Source organism: Aythya ferina (assembly GCF_964211825.1).
Source record: "Aythya ferina genome assembly, chromosome: Z".
NCBI lineage: Eukaryota > Metazoa > Chordata > Aves > Anseriformes > Anatidae > Aythya > Aythya ferina.
The window spans coordinates 72,145,379-72,164,325 of NC_140299.1; the positions used below are offsets into that span (position 1 = coordinate 72,145,379).

Consider the following 18,947-nt stretch of genomic DNA (forward strand, 5'->3'; position numbering starts at 1 on the left):
TGAGGTTGGTAAGGCAGAACTTTTTCATGAACCCATGCTGGCTGGGCCTGATCCACTGGGTGTCTTGCACAAGTATGTATGATGTATTAAAATAAATACACACATCTGCTTTGAGGATGACTCGGCTTAATAAATTAAACCGATTTCATCTGTTGATCTCATCAAAAATGGTTTCATCCTAATGTCTTACTACAAATTACTTTCATGTCTCTCCACTTCTCCACTGTGATTCGTGATTCTTTTATCTTCCCTACCTATGGCACACCCTTTTTGTCTGAACATATTTTCACAAAAAAAGACTGCAATGAGTCTTTGGATTCTTTTTTTTTTTTTTTTTTTTTCCTTCCTGTTTCTGTAGACTAGTGGTTTGTTTTGTTTTGGTATGATTTTAGTTTTGGCTTCATTTCCCAGTTTCTGTTGACAACTACATGTATATTGACTTTTATCTCCCAATTCCTACTTCCTCCATGTGTCCAAATAATATTTGAATTTATGGATCAATATCAGATTTAATAGAGGGGTAAATGTCTCCAGAATAATGAAGTTCCAGAAAAGCTGTTTTCGCAAAAGTATTAGAAGTGAAAAGCTTTGTAAGTGATCCCATTAAGGTCTCCACATGAAGGAAGATGTGCAGTGGGAACCCAAGCATACTCTTAAGAATATTTCTTTATAAATGTCCCAACTGAAGATAAAATATATGTGACAGCAGGCTACCTTAATCTACTTTATAAAATGCACATTGCTGCTGCAGTAAAGGTCATGATTAAGACATGCCTCCCATGCTTAAAGGGCTAGTAGTTGAATTTCATGATGGAAAGCTTTGCCTTCTACCTAGATCAGGGCTATTATCAACTATTATAGTACAGTTAGTATAGTATAGTACAGTTGGATAAACACAAACTGAATTGTCAACCTGTGTCATCCTGTGGCTTTTTTTCCGGACATCATAGTGTCATGTTACTGCACAGAGATATGTGGATGCAAGTGTCTAGGCCTAGTATTTTATTTCACTTTCTGTGAACAGTCCTGATAGAGGGCAAAGGGCAAGATAATTATGCTTGCATTGCTGTCAGAGGGCAAAATAATTATGTTTGCATTGCTTTGTGTTTCTGAGAAGAAAAAGCTGCATTTTGTACTCTTTGGGATTTTCCTTCAAGGCTGGCAGCAATCTGTTACTTCAGAAGTCTTTGGGGCAAGGTGCATTGCATTTACATGATATAAGTGGCAAGCAAAGTCAAGCCACTGAAGCTCTTTTCCTCCTGTGCATTGATATTCTCGCTGATTGAGTCTAAGGAGTAGCCTTTGTTCATTCAGTTATAATACAATTAATTGTTAAGGTACATGATGGGTTACAAGCAGGTAGTATTTATTAGAAGACAGCATGTACTATATAAGCATTGGAAAGTCCATACAGGCAGATTCAGAGACAATACTGATGTTTAGGAAACTTGCACACTGTTTTCTGTGGAAGCAACAGTACTAGTGATTGAGGATTGGTCATTACATGATGTAGGGATGTGTAAGATAAATCTATTTAAATTAGGTGAATGGTCAAATAAATTTATATGTTAGAAGACATATCCTCTGCCAGTAGAATAATGTCAGTTTACATTGGCTTATGATCTGGCTTTAAATAAGTTAGAATATATGTATGGGATCCTCTATAATCTCTAAGCTGATGTGCATGTATATTTTAAATTTACCATGAATAAATTTAGCTTCCTATTCCAGAGAGGTAGACACAGTGTAGATAATTATAAACCAGGACTGAATAAAAAAAACTCTTGACCCACAGTTATTTATTCAGTTGGCTTACTTAGCAGGGTGGGTGAGTATGAATAGTGATCCAGTCTATCATGTGTGGGTAAAGTTAGCATTTGGGCAAAAGAATGGTGTGAGACCAGAGCTCTGCTAAGCTACTTGAATAATTGATATGAGTTGCTAAAGAGACTTAAATTGTTCAGAAGCCTTCTACTGCTCCCCCTGCCTCCTGCCCCCTTTCCCACACGTAGATGGATTTCATTTTAAGAAATGGACTAAACTATCTTTCAGTTACTAAGCTTAGCTAAATTTACCTGTAAGTAGTGAAAAGGCAATGCCAAGCCTTACTATAAAATCAAACAAATAAACTTGATGTCAGTGACTGTCAGTTTGTTTCATCAATAATTGTTTTCTGCAGAATCATTGTTTATCTGGTAAAATCCTGTAAAAAATCCAAGTGCCAATTGTGCTTGACTTATACATTTCATTTATACTCTAACCTAAATGTATATTCATGTATACTCTAACCTAAATATATCTCAGTATCTCAATGTCACAGAAACCTGTATTTTTTAGTCAACTCTTTCCCTTCCTGAAAACTTTATTTTATTTTATTTATTTATTTATTTATTTAATTCAAGGAGGAAAAAACATATTCTAACACTTTATTTTGCAAACTGTGGAGTTGAACTGTCTGACCCCACATAAGAGTGGTTCAGTGGAAGGGACAGGATGGAGCCCCTGGTCACAATGAACTGTAATGGAAGCCCTTCTGGGGCCCCAAGTGAGTTTACGTACAGCTAAATCCTACTCCGGGTAATACACCCTTATGTTTCCTAATAAAACAGCATTTTTTTTTTTTTTTTTTTTTTTTTTTTTTTTTTTTTTTTACTGCTTGAAGCCAAGTTGCTTTTTGCAGGGCACTAAAAGAGAAAACAAAAGGAACTCATTCATGATGGGTCAGTTCTTCAACACAGAGCTAGTTAAATCCTCAGTTGTTACTGTGTGCTATAAACATGTGATTACATTACACACTGCTCATCTCCCTTGTGAGCTTCTGCGGTGTGGCAGCCAGCCTTTCTGTGAGCCTAAAGTCCAATTCAAAACAAATGCAGGACAGGAATTTGAAGGAAGTTTCTGCAGGAAACTACTTGGTGATCTTGATCTGGCAGAACCCCATGTGTGAGGGTTTTGAGAGAGATTTGTATTTATCATCTCAGGGTTTTTCATAGTGCAGCACTTGAGCTGTTATATACAATGTGCTTGCTCTTGGGTAGGCCAGAAATATGACTAAAATATGACTGGGAACTATGGGAAATTATATTAATGATAGATAGGCTGTGTTGAGATAGATGTAACCTATTCTAGACATTATTGGGAAAGAGGACCTGACTCCCTCCAGTCCTTGCTGGGAGATTATTACAGTACAAGACCGTACATTGAAATTTAGATTTCATGGACTTGTTGAGGGGTATTGTATAGTAACAATATATTTTTCAATGCTTTATACCATGTATTAAAGTTTTTGACTGAATATAATGTGTATGCTAGCTACAGAACTTGTGAATACCTTATAATGGGAGACGAATAGTCTGCAGAGACAAAAAAAAAAACAAAACAACAACAAAACAAAACAGAAACAACAGCAACAACAACAAAACCTCACATCTATTAGCTGCTTAGAAAACTTACCAAATCTGTTTGTGGCTTTACACTGTCAGGCCATGATCCCCAGCTTAGTAAAAATTAAGTTGTCAGCCCAAGAAATTGTATCAGTTGAATAGAAATGCCTGGGAGATCAGGGGGTGGAGGAGCAGAGAAGTGGGTGAAATGGTTGAGCTGATTTCTTCAGTGTTTTCAGCAGCTCATCTGTCTCCACATCTTCTTTGGGTAACCACTGCCCTTTAGTGATGTGGAAAGCATAGACAGAAACAACAGCAAAACATGGATATTTTGCAGAACAGATTAAAATAAAATCTCAGCAAAAGGGATGGTATTCTCATGATTAAACCATTGGATGACTGAACAAAAGCAATCCCAATGCTGTATTGACAGTCTCAGCTGAAAACACCCCATTTGTATTATATACAGATATGTTATTTCATCCTTCTTCTAGGTTTTTATCCCAAGTTACAGTGCTTATGCTTCTGCTTTTAGAGCTCAACTATTTCATGTGCACTGGATATTTTCAGTCTACAGCTACTTCTACTGTAGTTATTATTATTATTATTATTATTTACTGTAATTACAGGTCTTAAAATTATTATTACTTTTTATTTATTTATTTATTTATTTATTTATTATCTTCTTTGTTATCCTCATGAATGTGTTTCCTTGATAATGTGTCTCACTATACATATTCCTTTGTGGATAGAAACCACAGCTCAGCTGATTATTATAGGGCTTTTCCCCACAAAAGAGCATCCTATTCAGTGGAGGAATCATGAGGACACGTGAATCTTCACCAGCTCCTGTGGCACATAAACTGGGTAAATTTCATTCTAGATAATTAGTAGACCTGGCTGGAAGTTTGAATGGGAAAAAAAATAAAATCCATTAAAAATAAGCCTATTTAAAAACTGAAAAATGTAAAAAAAAATAAATAAATCTACTTCTTCAAAAATAGCTACTTTTCAGCTAAAAATATTTAAATTTTGCCTTCTACTTTTAAAATTCTTTCTGACATCACATGTGATGGAATAAATGGCTGTGACTAGTCTCTCTCACTTAGTTTCCTATTGTTACTATTCCTTTTTGCATTTTTTTTTCAATTGTGTAAAATTTACTGGCTCAGAAATTTTCAGAAAAATCAAAAATTAAAATTAGTAAATTTTAAGAATTTTAAAAATTTCCAAGAATGTTTAAAAGAACAAGCATATGCTAAGTTAATATGCCTGAAAATTGAAATTATTTTTCTTGATTTTTCATTACATTTTTATTCTATATTTAAGGGCTTATGATTTTTAGAGCAGGGAATATTTAGATGAATGCTGCAGGGTATTAATTAGAAAAGAAATTAAAGCACAAGTGTTTTAGAGTATTTCCTAATTTATACAGACATTCTGATCCAAAGAAGACAGAATAAGTTCACTCTGCATTTACTTAAACAAAAAAAAACTGCATTTATTGTCCACAGTATTGTTACTTGATTTGTGCTGTTACTTACTGAACTTCTTTACTTACATTTGATGCAAAAGTAAATGTTTCATAGGTACGGTGTCAGACTTGTTCCTGAAATAGAAATATATTTTTAGAACTCTTTAACAAATGCCTGTTTTTATAAAAAAAATTCCACTCTTATGACTCTGAGAGACCAAATCACCTCAGAAATGGTGCTTGTTTAGAATGACTTGCTGGAGAGATCTAGCCTTCTTCAGAGACCATAAAAAATGTCATTGAGGTATGAGGGGAAAAAAAAAAGAACCAAAATGCCTGGAGTTGGTTTTGTTCTTATATTTCAAATTTCATTTTGTAACTCTTGTATTGTTTTGGGTCCTGGTGCAAAGACCATTTTCTTATGAAATTGTATCCAACTGGGAGATTCTGATCAGATTTTATTCAACAATCATTATCTGTACAGTGCTCAGTAAACTCTGTAGATTACATATATTTTTTAAATTATGGTGTTTTTTTTTTTTTTTTTTTTTTTTTTTTAATTTATTTCAAAATAGATAGCTTCCAGTCTCTACATTTTTTGCTATTAAATTAAATTGAAATTTGATTTAATTTAATTTAATTTAATATTTTATTTATTATTTTATTTTATTTTACTTTATTGATTAGTAATGGAGAAACCCAGCAGAAAAATATCCAAATATACAGAAGTTTTATTTTTATGTATTTATTTATTTAATGGGTAGTTATTTTTTTTACAGTTGGCAGCTCAGAACCTTTTTCATAATAATTTTTTACATGCAGAGAAGTCTGAATACTTCCTTTCAGTTTTGGTGGCTGGTGGCATAACAAATTACTACCTGCAGAAGGTACTCCAAGAATAGGGCAGGACTTCAAACTGCTCCATAAGCCAAGTACCATGGTAGTTGAGAAAAGAAATAAGTCTGGGAAAGGGCAACACAACAGTATCTCAACAGTATCAGAATGAAAACAAGTTTACATAAATATGTACACCTTTCCCAGATATCTCTTCATGATTGTCAAAGTTGAATTTTCTTCATCTTCACTACATCTCTTATGCACTTAGATCTACACTGAAAAGTGAGCAGCCAAGGTATAGATAGGGACCTTAGGAAGGGATATGCTTTTGGGGTACCCATTTATCTCCATCAATTATGGAGAGAGACCCAACACGTGTCATGGTTTGGATCTCAGCAGGCTGATGTGTGATGAATCCTGTTTACATAAACTACATTTCCAGGAAAGCGTAGGTCCTTTGCCAGCATTGAAAGACAATTCATCTTCCAGCTCAGGAAGTCCCCTTGTTAGAAGCTTGTTAGAAGCAGGGTTGATGTATCATGAATGAGATCTATTACTACTGTCCTTCCTAAATGTTTGCTTTTTGCCACTGTCACTGGGAGCTCAACAAAGCAGAAACAAAGCAGGTGGGCTTGTGGTCTAAGCTGGTACAGCCATTCACAATTTTAGGTTCTTGTGAGAAAAAATTTTAAAAATATCAGCATTTTCAAGTTGTCTCCTTTCTAAAGGAGCCAACAATTTTACCAACCAACCAACCAAAAAAACAAACAAAAAAACCACAATACTCATGTTTGCATTTTCTTGGAGTTCAGCCTTAAAATGCTGTCATACCTCCACACACTACCAATAAAATATTTTAAATGATTTACCATCTCTACTGTTTTGGGGGAGGGCATACTTGAGATAACACTCTGACAACTATGGACGGAAATTTGATTGAACTTTGTGTGGGTGCATAGTTGCCTGGCAGTAGATTTTGTTGTAATCCTTGGGCTCTACTCCTAAGTTATTTCTGCTGGAAATACTTGGGCATTTGTCAAATTTCTCATCTGTCCTACATCTGATTTCCCTTCCATGGAAAGCAGAAGAGAAAGTCGGAGCGGAAGGTGATGTGCACTTATTCCAGTACACAGTGAGAAAACGGCTGATGTGTGTCTCTCTTGAATAAACATGGGGGATGTTCTGCTGGACATCCTCAGCTAGATGAAGTACAGGCAAGGTTATGAGAAAGGGTTACCATCTCTTTTTGTCTCTCAGAAATCCAGAATCTCCCTGCTTGCTTCTGATGGCTACAAGAGACCACTCAGCATGGCAGTGCCCACTCTGTGTTCAGCCAAAATTATGTGGGTGGTGGATGATGTTGTAGACCTTTATCTTAGGGCAACAGTGAAAAGACTGCACTGGAACATGGGGAAAGCTGGGAGTGGGTGACAGCATCTATAAGAATCTCTTATTCCTGAGGTCTCTTCTCAGGTTAATGGCACCCTAATAAACACCTGTTTCTGTGCCTTGCTTTGCCTGGCCATTATAAAGCTGAGCATGAACTGTATACCACACACATCACTTGGATTCAGCATGGTACAGGTGTTTTTTGTTGTCCCACACAGGAACTTTTGCATGTTTAGTTTGCAAGAGGAAAATAGAAGGAATATAGTTCTCTTAAATTGTGTTTAGATCCATTCAAAGGTACAGAACATTATTGAAATTTACTTTGTCTCATTTTTTTTTTTTTTCCATTTTTAAATATTGAAGTATTTTGACCAGTATGGTGAAAAGCTCTTCTGGCAGTACTACTTAGATTAATTGTTATAACAAACAATTTTACAGAAATATGATCTGTTACAAATTCCTAAAAGTAATATATTTCCCTGCACTTACTGTCACAGTCCAGATTGCTGTTCTATAGCTTTATAACTTACAGTAATAAACACTGGACAGTGATCATTGTACAACAGTTTTATTAACAACTATTTAAGCATATTTTTTAAAAATATGCCATGATAAAAACTACCAAGTGTCCTGGTTTCAGTTAGAACAGAATTAATTTTCTTACTAGTAGCTGGTGGTATGCGATGTTTTGGCTTAGGATGAGAAGAGTGCTGATAACACCCCGATGTTTTAATTGTTGCAGAGCAGTGCTTATACCAAGCCAAGGACATCTCAGCCTTTTGCTCTGTCCTGCCAACAGGCAGGCTGGGGGTGCAGTAAGAGCTGGGAGGGGACAGACCCAGGACAGGTGACCCAAACTAGCCAAAGGGGTATTCCATACCGTCTGACCTCATGCTAAACAATATATAGGGGTGGCTAGCCGGGGGGAGGGAGCCGGACTGCTCGGGGTTAGGCTGGGCATCGGTCAGTGGGTGGTGAGCAATTGCATTGTGCATCACTTGTTTGTACATATTTTTATTACTTTCCTATTATCACCATTGTATTATTATTATTATTATTATTGTTATTATTATTTTTGTTATTATTATTTTCCTGTCTTATTAAACTGTCTTTATCTCAACTCACGGGCTTCACTTTCCATTTCTCTCCCCCGTCCCAGAGAGGGAGGGGGGAGGTTGAGCGAACGGCTGCGTGGTGTTTAGCTGCCAGCCGGGTTAAACCACGACACCAAGTAGCAAACAATCTTGGCTGCACAACATGTACAGCTGCCATTAATGTTAATCAACAGGACTGTGTGGGTAACTCAACATAAGCTCTGATAAAAAATTTTCACTATCAGTTAGACTGACGGTAATGAAAACGACATATATGTTGGTAACTGTAAATGAAAGGAGAAAATAATGGATAAGGAATCAGTTACAGTGCAGTTGCTGTCATCCATCCCCAGTACCATGTTACCTGAGATAGTATGGGATGCTGTTATACATTTATTCCCTCATTGGACCTGGGAGACACGCCATGTTTTTATTCCTTTTCATTGGCCCAAGACTGAATAGCAAGGCCACAGGTGAATTGTCTGGGTCCTTACTAGCCCTCATGTACTGACCCAGAATTACTTTCACCCTAATATCCCCAATATCCTGACCAAGACACATGTTCCTTCTTTTTCAGATGTTGAAAATAAGTCTAAGCATAGTGACATAAGCATTTACGTGGTTAAGTATTATAGACTCAGAATAGTTTGGGTTGGAAGGGATCTCTTCAAATATCATCTAGTGTACCCGGGACACCTTTCACCTGATCAGATTGGTCAAAACCCAGTCAAACCCGACTTTGAACACTTTCAATGATATGGCTATCCACAGCTTCTCTGAGTGACCTGCTCCAGTGAGTCACCACCTTCATCATGAAAAAATTCTTCCTAATATCCAGCTGAATACAACTGAATATATATACATATACACATATATCTTTTTTCTCTCTCTTTTTAAATTTTTTTATTTTTTTTTATTTTTTTATTTTTTCCCCAGAATACTTGACTACCTAATCTTGTTGACTTCAGTAGCAGTTTCCTGGACTTTTCTTTGCATTTTGATAGTATCTTGTGATTAAAAACAAACAAACAAGCAAACAAACAAACAAAAAACAACAAAATAACAATCAACTAACTAACAAACAAACAAAAACATCCCTCAACCCCACACCTATCTGCCTTACACTAAGTGGTACAGATTTTCAGCTCATATTTACAAGAGCAAAGACTCCTTCACTACATTAAACAAAGAGAATTTTTCTGCCATATTTGGCTTGCTGGGAATAAACTTTCATATGATAGGTGTGCCTACATAGTAAAGTCATTTTCATTCAACTGAACTTGCATGCTTCTTCTAGTTCCTAAGTAGTTTGTTGCAGAAAATTTTCAGGCTTTGAAAATATCAGTATGAAACAATATGCTTGAGCAAGTTTTCCTACGGGTTTTATGGATGGGGGTTTCGAATGGTTCTATATCCAGGAGACCAGTGACAAGTGGTCAGTGTCCCTCAGGGGTCTGTCATGGGACCAGTGCTTTTCAATATCTTCATTAATGACATAGACAATGGGATTGAGTGCACCCTCAGCAAATTTGCAGATGGCACCAAGCTGAGTGGTGTGGTTGATACCAAAGAAGGAAAAGATGCCATAAGATGCCATTCTTATGGCATGGACATGGACATGGACATGGACGTGGACATGGACATGGACATGGACATGGACATGGACACGGACACGGACATGGACACGGACATGGACACGGACATGGACAGGTTGGAGAAGTGGGCCCACGTGAACTGCATGGGGTTCAACAAGTGGAAGTTTAAGGTACTGCACCAGGGCTGGGACAATCCCAGACATTAATACAGGCTGGGAGAAGAACTCCTTGAGAGCAGCTCTGCAGAGAAGGACTTCAGGGTTCTTGTTAGAAGGAAGGCTCAACATGAGCTGGCAGTGTGTGCTTGCAACCCAGAACTGCATTCTGGGCTGCATCGACAGAGGTGTGACTAGCAGGTTGAGGGAGGAGATTGTCCCCCTCTGCTCTGCTCTTGTGAGACCCCACTTGGAGTGCTGTGTCCAGGTTTGGGGCCCCCAGCACAAGAAGGATGTGGAGCTGTCAGAGTGGGTCCAGAGAAGGGCCACAAAGAGGCTGAAGAGGCTGGAGCATCTCTCCTATGAATAAAGACTGAAAGAACTGGGAATGTTCAGCTTGGAGAAGATAAGGCTCTGGAGTGACCTCATTGCAGCTTTAAGACGTCTTATAAAAAAGATTGAGAAGGACTCTTTACTCAGGTAGATACAAGGGGAAATGATCTTACACTGAAAGAGGATAGATATAGATTAGATATTAGGAAGAAATTCTTCCAAATGTAAGGGTAGTGAGGCACAGGAATGGCTTGCTTTCTGCCTGAAAAGTCGATGCCCCATCTGTGGAGGTATTCAAGGGCAGGATTAATAGGGTCTTGGCCAACCTGATTTAGTGTGTGGCATCCCTGCAGTGGGGTTGGAATTAGATGATAAGGTCCCTTCCAACCTAAGCCATTCTATGATTCTATGATTCTATTAGATAAAGGAGTAAGTCCATCAGAAGAAGAAATTTCAGAAACAAAAAACTTTAAGCATGCTTCTCCCCTGTATGTGACCTTCATGAATAAATCTATTATGAATTCTGTCTAGTGGCATGAAATTGAATCGGTTATTTTAAACTTTTCGCCAGATTTTCACACAGAAGCTCATTTAGGCTGCCATTCAGAGTAATTTTCTGAAGTTCTGTCTAGAGTGCTTGTCTGTGAAAGATATAATCTAAAAACCATCAATCAGCAAAACATGAAAGATAGGTAAGGATATTTTGACATTGACATTACTATAATTTTTCCAGGCAGCATCATCTCCTGTGGTGTTGGTTTAAATAAGTTTGGGTGATGGACGTGTGAGAATTTAGTTTTACAGATCAATACTAACAGGGATTATTCAATTTTATAGCTCAAAAATGACTACATTATTTCTTTGTCCCCGATTTAAAGATTTAATTGGCACAAGTTCTTTAACTGATTTTTCTCCTAGCTTGCTGTATTTTTATTATTAGAGCTTTTCTCTTTTCATTTGTGTTGTCCTCCTGTCAGTGCTTGGAAGCTGTACCTAGGATATGTGCTACCTGTTAATTGGTGGTGTTGGATGAATTCTTCTTTTACTCTGTGCCTTCTGGTTAAAACCTCCTGGAGCCAGAATGGAAGAACATCTCATTATTTCAGCCCATTTCTTTATTTCTTTTTAAATGTTCATAAGAAGAATATATCTCCTTCATTTGAAGTATCTAAACACCCACATATATTTTCTCTGTTTTTAACTTTCTTGAGCTATATTTCAGTTCAAGTGAAATACTGCTTTTTTTTTTTTTTTTTTTTTTTTTTTTTTTTTTTACTTTTTGTTGTTGTTGTTTTTCCTTTCCTTTCCTTTTTATTTATTTATTTATTTATTTATTTATGTTTGAGAGACTTAGCAGCACTATGTACCTTTGTTTAAGCAGGGCTAAATCAAGGGGCTGAATGTATGGAAGCAGGGATCAAGCCTACACTTTTATGAAATGAGAAGAAAAAGCTAGTGGAAGGTCCCTTAACTCTTCTTTTTCCCTCTTCTGTGTATTTTCTCTGTATATGGTCTGTAAATTCTCTGCCCTTCCTAGACAGGACTTGAAGAAATGTCATTAAATCACCTGTGAAATTCTGGTCTTCATGTTATTTTTCCTGAGAGAGATAGCATCTTATGGACAACACAAACTGGCATTCATTTTTACTTCCACAGTCTCTTTTCCTCTATGCATACCCCTTGATTGTCACCATTTCAACCAAAATATTAAAATATTTTTTTCTTGTCTCTGTTTCACAAATCTGTTATTCTGGCTGGCATCCCAGAGTGTGTACTGACATTACAAAGCAGTATCTTCTCCCACCCTGCCTGGTTTGAGTTAAATGGTAGGCAGATTGCTGAACTTAAAGCTGTGCTGGCTCTATTTCTCGTACATGTATATATATATATATATATATATATATATATATATATATTTTTTTTTTTTTTCTTTAAGGTTTCCCAGTCACCCTGCCAAGCAAGCAGAGCTCTAGTAAACAAGAGGGAGGGGGAGTACGTTGCACCAGGGTGCACAGAAATCCCTCTGCAAGTGGAAGTCGAATTTGACCAAGCATTCATAGAAACTAAGAGGTTACCTCAGAGTTAACACTGAGGCACTGTTTCAGTACTATAGCTAAAAGAATTTCCTTTATTTTTTTTTTTATTCTTACTATTTTTTTCCTTCTTTTATTTCTTTGTTTCTTCTTTCATGAAACAAACAAACAAACAAACAAACAAAAAAAAACCTGGCCCTGCAAAGTCTTCAGCCATAAGCAGATATAATGTTTACCCATGTGTTTACTTCAAATGTCCCCTTCATGGACTGGAAAACTGTTTTTGTTTTAATGATCCAGATAATTCAAACAAATTATTTCTGTTTGAAAATAGAAACCCTGCTTCACTGTTCAGGAAATCCCAAAACAATTATCTCTGGGCTGATTACAGTATTTAATTTGAATAAAAAGAGCTTCTCTGTAGTGATACTTTTGTATACTTGCCCAGCAGCACTTTCATGCTGCCTCAGTTCAGACCTCTGCCTCTTCTCTCTCTGCTTCTTCTTGTTATTATACTCAACTTTTAAAAGCTCACTTGCTCTGAAAAACAAGCCTGATGCTTTCTTAGTGAAAGAATATGGAAATGTAGCAACTGACTTCATGTAAAAATGGTTCTGATCCTGAGGAGAAAGATTCTTGTCCTTCAATGATACTTAAATTTCCATATTCTGCTCTTAAAATAAGACAAGAAAGGTTTAAACCTAAAATACACTGAACAGTTTGCTGTGTGTGACTTTCACAAGAGCCTGGCACTTCAAATATCCATTGACTCCAGTGGAGGCTGCAAATAAATTCATTTTTTGAACTTTCGACTTTTTCTAGAGTCTGCAAACGCAGATTCAGAGCACAAACTTCATTCCTAAGAATTAGAAATTCACTTGTCATCCAGTGCTAGTAAGAACTTTTCCTGGTATATTGGGATGGGCAGTGATTGAAACTGAATGAAGGAAACACATCAGCCTTCACATGAGTTTCATCCATAGTTATTTGTATGTAACAGTTGCAGGTGTCATTTCTGTCTTTCAGGTGATTAGCATTTTTGATTGTCATTACATTTGTCCTTCTATATTCCTTCAGGGAATGTAGATGACTGACAGGAGAGCAATGTATACTGGGAAGGCTGGGATAGAGGGGGAGATGTAGATATTCTGTGAAGCAATGTTTTCACTCCTGGTAGAGAGGAAACATGTAGGTCCTGTTAAACAGTCTCGTAAGTAATACTCAGATATTGACCTACATATCTCACCATCAGTCAACAGTAAGATCAAGCATGAAACTCCATTCAAGCTCTCGCTTTGGTCTTCTGAGAATTGAGACCTGAGAGATTTTTCTTACTCACTGGACTCTGCTGAAAACAAATCCTTCAATTTCTTGACATTTCTTGGTAACATCTATCATGGCTGCAAAACTGACCATGGCCTCTCCATGTAATTCTGTGCCTGGTCCCCATGTATCACCCCACCATGATGCTCACTTTACTTCATTTATCTGCTATTCCAGTCAACTACCACCTCCCCATTAAGCTGGATGCAACAATTATCTTGTCTGCCTTCCTCCTCCTTTCCTTTGTAGGGGTGTGTTCAGGAAAGGATGTGGAAAAACAAATAGCTTTTGATAAAATCAGGATTACTGGGAAGAAAGTTCATACATACATGCAGAAAGGCTGACACATATAGGTGGACTGGGGAGAGGAAGAATGCAGCAGAACACTTTGAAGGTTGGTATTCTTTGGGAGGGTCAGTCTTGCTGTTAGTGAGGATTTTTTTTTTTTTTCCTGGTTCCGCTCGTGGTTCCGCTCGAGTGGGCAGCCGAGCTCCACCACAGCCGCTCTCTCACTCCCCCTCCTCAAAGAGGAATGGGGAGAAAATATGTGAAAAGGGCTCAAGGGTTGAGATAAGGATGAGAAAATCACGCAATAATTATTGTAACGGGCAAAACAGACTCGGCATAAGGAGATAGTAAGATTTATTGCCTATTACTAACAAGCGAGAGAAGTGAGAAAACAAAGAAAAAAGCAAACCAAAAGCACCTTCCCCCCCATCCACCCTCTTCCACCTCCTCCCCCCGAGCGGCGCAGGGGAATGGGGAATGGGGGTTATGGTCAGTCTACAGCGCTTCTTCTCTGCCGCTCCTTCTCGGTCACTCTCGTCCCCTGTGCTGTGGGGTCCCACCCATGGGATGCAGTCCTTGATGAACTGATCCAGCGTGGGCTTCCCACAGGCAGCAGCTCTTCCTGAACTGCTCCAGATATGGGTCCGTACCACGTGGTCCATCCCTCAGGAGAAAACTGCTCCAACCTGGCTCCCCTACGGGCAGCAGCTCCTGCCAGATCACCTGCTCCTGCGTGGGCTCCTCTCCACGGGCTACAGGTCCGGCCCGGAATCTGCTCCGGCAGGGGTCTTCCACAGGCGGCAGCCTCCATCGGTGCAGGGCCACCTGCTCCACCGTGGTCTCCTCCATGGGCTGCAGCGTGGAACCCTGCTCCACCGTGGTACTCCATGGGCTGCAGGGGGACATCCTGCTTCACCATGGTCCTCACCACAGGCCGCAGGGGACTTCTGCTCCGGCGCCTGGAGCACCTCTCCCCCTCCTTCTACACTGACCTTGGCACCTGCAGGCTGTTTCTCACTCCCGGCTGCTGTCTGGTGCAGCGTTTTTTTTCCTGTCTTAAATATGTTCTCACAGAGGCACAAACAACATCGCTTATTGGCTCAGATCTGGAAAACAATGGGGCCCTTCCCAAACATGGGGCAGCTTCTAGATCTTTCTCACAGAAACCACCCCTATAGCCCCCTGCTACCAAAACATTGCCATGTAAACCCACTACAAGGAGCAGAGATAGTAGCAGAGCAGATGAAAGGGAAATGAAAGGAAATGCAATGTGCCAGGTGCCTTCAGTTGGGTCACAGAGATAAAATCTCTGAACTAGCTTGGGAAGTATTTAGAAAAGAAATGCAGAATCGGAAAGAATGTCTTTTACCATTGAGTTCTTTTTCCTTTTGCCATGGACACAGCAGTAAAGTAGAAGTCCTTAATCGTGGCTGATAAAACTTACACTTAAAGACGTGATTTTGACTTTTTGTTCTGTAGGGCTTCATTTCAAGCCTCTGCAATGCTTTAGAATGGATGGACAGCTAAGCACCACTACACTGCTCTCTCAGTCCTCACTCCACAACAACTTTACTGCACAGGTAGAAACTGTTATCTAACTCCTAAAATACATCTACACAACTTTTCTATGTTCAGCAAAATAGTTATTTTCCTTCCCTAATGTTTAGAGAAAGCTTTTCTCTACCCTTTATTTTTTCTAACAGTAGGATTTATCTTGGCCTTCCTTTTGCTAACCTTAGCAGGTCAAGATGGCCATTTGGGCTCCTCTTGAAATAGACTCCAACGTCTTGGCCATTCCTGTAGCATCTTCTTTTCCCCACATCATTTTGATTTGTCTTTCTCAAATGTCTTCAGATATAACTGTCCCAATACAACCTGGGGATGTATACCTGTGCCTTTTATGATATTAATTGTGGATGACACCAAGCTGTGTGGTGTGGTTGACACATTGGATTGAAGCAATGCCATCCTGGGGACCTTGACAAGCTTGAGAGGTGGGCCTATGCGAACCTCACGAAGTTCAACATGGCCAAGTGCAAGATCCAGTACCTGAGTTGAGGAACTCCCAAACATGGATGCAGGCTGGGTGGTGAGTGAATTTAGAGCAGCCCTGTGGAGAAGGACTTGGGGGTCTTGGTGGACAAAGAACTGAATATGAATCAGCAATGTGTGCTTGCAGCCCATAAAGGCAATCATATCCTGGGCTGCATCAAGATAAGTATAGCTAGCAGGTTGAGGTAGGTGATTCTCCTGCTTTACTCTGTCTGCCTTCAGTAGTGCCTTCAGCTATGTAGTGCCTCAGCATCAGCAAGACTGAGGCATCTAAGAGAGGACCCAGAGAAGGGCCATGAAGATGAACAGAGGGCTGGAGCACCTCTCCCATGAAAACAGGCTGAAAGAATTGGAAGAAGAGAAGGCTCCAAGGAGACCATATAGCTGCCTTCCTGTGCCTAAAGGAGGCCTACATGAAAGATGGAGAAGGACACAAGAGTGTAGTGAAAGGACAAGGGGTAATGGTTTTAAACTAAAAAAGTTTAGGTTAGGATTATATATTAAAAATAAATTCTTTATTGTGAGGGTCATGAAGACCTTGAACAGATTGCCCAGAGAAAGTGTGTCATCCCTGGAGATGTTGCAAGGCCAGGCTGAATGGGACTAATGGGCAACCTGGTCTAATGGGAGGTGTCCCTGCCCATGGAAGGGGAGACAGATGATATTTAAAAATCCTTTCCAACCCAAACCATCCTGTAATTCTATGATTCTACAATACTTGGCCTGAACTTTCTGCAGCCATCTTAGACATAGTACACTGTACATTGTTACACTGGCTCAAAAGATGTGAATTGGCTATGATGCTACATTGAAAAACCTGTTGCAACCCCCTGACTTTTTCAATACTGGTATTTGAATACCTTATGCTTTGTTTAGGGCCAGATGCACCCACAGGAAGGCAGATAAAAACACGCAAATAATGTCTTGACACAGATGTGCAACTAAAACTGGTTGCATTTAAAAAGTGTAACAGACATTGAAGTGTATTATTAAGAAGATCTATTCTGGTAGAGTCCTCCAGCAACTAAACTGAAGAGAACCTCTAACAGAAAAATAAAGCATATGACATATTACTTCAAATCTGCAATAAAGAAAGGAACAAAATACACCTCTGTATCTTCATACCTGGACATGCAAGAAGTACACATGAGATACGAAACTGTTACACAGCTCCCTCTTTTGCCCTGTTCAAACTGCTGCTGTTACACTGGACTCAGGACAATGTCAGGATCTTTCACCAGAGAGGCAGTCAAGTGAATCGCTTCACCTGGGCCATGCTCTCCTGACTCTGAAAGGCAGAGTGCTAACATGCAATAAAACAAACAATTTAGAGCAATAATACATCATTCCAGGAAAGGCAGATTCTATAGAGTATATTCCCATATATTTTATCTTCATCCTGTGTTTTCTGGAAAACTATGAAATAACTAATCAAGATTACAAACAAAAGGGTTATGTAAATCTTTCCTTTGTCTTTATCTTCTTCAGTGGTTTATTAAGGATGAGATCTAATCTGCAGAGTGAAGTTTGATCTTAGTTTGCCCAAAACATATTAAACTTGCAAGAAGTGACATTACCAACTGCTGTTGAAACAGAATTGATTTTTTTTTTTTTTTTTTTTTTTTAGTTCAGCTAAATTGTGGAAATGACACAATATTAATTCCCTCTTCTACCCAATAGCATGATAGATCGAAGTACTTAATGTTCTCGTTTATATATATGGTGACAAATTCTCAGGTGCTGTACCTGTTTTAGCTGAATGAAGGTCAATGTGTATGCTATAAAGGTTATGGTATATGCTATTGCATCTGAAATATTTTTGAAAGTGTTGCTTCCTGTACATTATATTTTGTATATGACATGAGATCTGAGAGGAAAAAAAAAAAAAAAGATTTTTTTAATTTTAATTTTAAACTTAGTTGTCAGCTGGTTTGAGAGGATCACTGTCTTTAGACATGAAGCAGAAAGCAGGATGAGGAACAGAATGACAATTTGTAAACTTATGGAATTATTTTTTCAATGTACTAGAAATTGAGAATTTTGTGCTCGTTAGACAACCCATATAGCAGTTTTCTCATACTCCATTTATATCACTTACCTTGCAATTCTTACCAAAGGACATTTCAAAAGTTGCTTTGTCACCTCCATATCATTTGCCTGTGCTTCAGTGAAGAGGGAGACAGGAGAAAGAACACACTGTTATTTAAATATGAGGACATGGGCTAAAAATTTCAGTACTGTGAATGGAGATTTAGAAGTATGATTTTCAGAATTATGCGTACTTCCATGATAAAAGGCTAGGCATACTGCTGAAAATTTACTCCTTTCTTTTCCCAGGTCAGGTTACTGCTGCTTATGTGTAGTACAGCTGCTTATGTGTGTCAAGGCGTGAGATATCCTGATATCTATGGGTTTCCCTATATTTCATTTCATTTAATTAAAGTGAACTGACTAACTCATAGTACCCAAGAAGTAGATGTAGCTCCTTGCAAATCACTGATTAAGAGAGAACTAAATCATAATTATATCCTTTTCCTCATTTCTGTTTGATAATGTATTTCTCTAAATCCTGAACCCTGTGGGCTTGGGCAGGATAATGTTTTGAGTTAGGTGGGGCTGAAATTTCACCTGAATGGCAAAAAGAGAAGGGCGTCAAATGCACAGAGACCTGGGGAGAGCAGCTGATGTGCACAAGGGCAGGTCAGCTGGAACTGGGACCACAGAAATAAGAAAAAGAGGAAAAAAATAAAAGAGGAGAGCTTAGAGAATTTTTCACAGAAAAAAATTCACAGGTGCAGAGAGGCTGGAGAGAAGGGAAAGCTTTTTCCCTACACCAGTGGTGGGGCTGTGGTCTAGGGAGGTAGTGTCATCTCCCTCCTTGATGGGTCTCCAGCCCCTAAAGGATAAAGGCTTGAGCAACCTGGTCTGACCACACAGTAGGGTCTGTCAAGCTGGAAACCCAGCTAGGTCCTTACTGGCCTGAATCGTTGT

General features: G+C 38.7%; 1 protein-coding gene across 3 annotated transcripts in view; it reads left to right on the top strand.

Annotated features, from left to right (window-relative positions):
* Window positions 1-8,024: 8,024 nt before the first annotated feature.
* The window catches only part of LOC311426995 (uncharacterized protein), a 40,101-nt gene continuing 29,178 nt past the window's right edge, over window positions 8,025-18,947 (top strand). For 2 of the 3 annotated variants that reach the window (XM_084503918.1, XM_084503921.1), the window contains exon 1: window positions 15,387-15,484. The gene's annotated coding sequence lies outside the window, so the exon portion shown is untranslated. Of the gene's footprint in view, window positions 8,088-15,386; window positions 15,485-18,947 lie in introns of those variants that run through there. The other variant, XM_084503919.1, reaches the window with a different exon arrangement.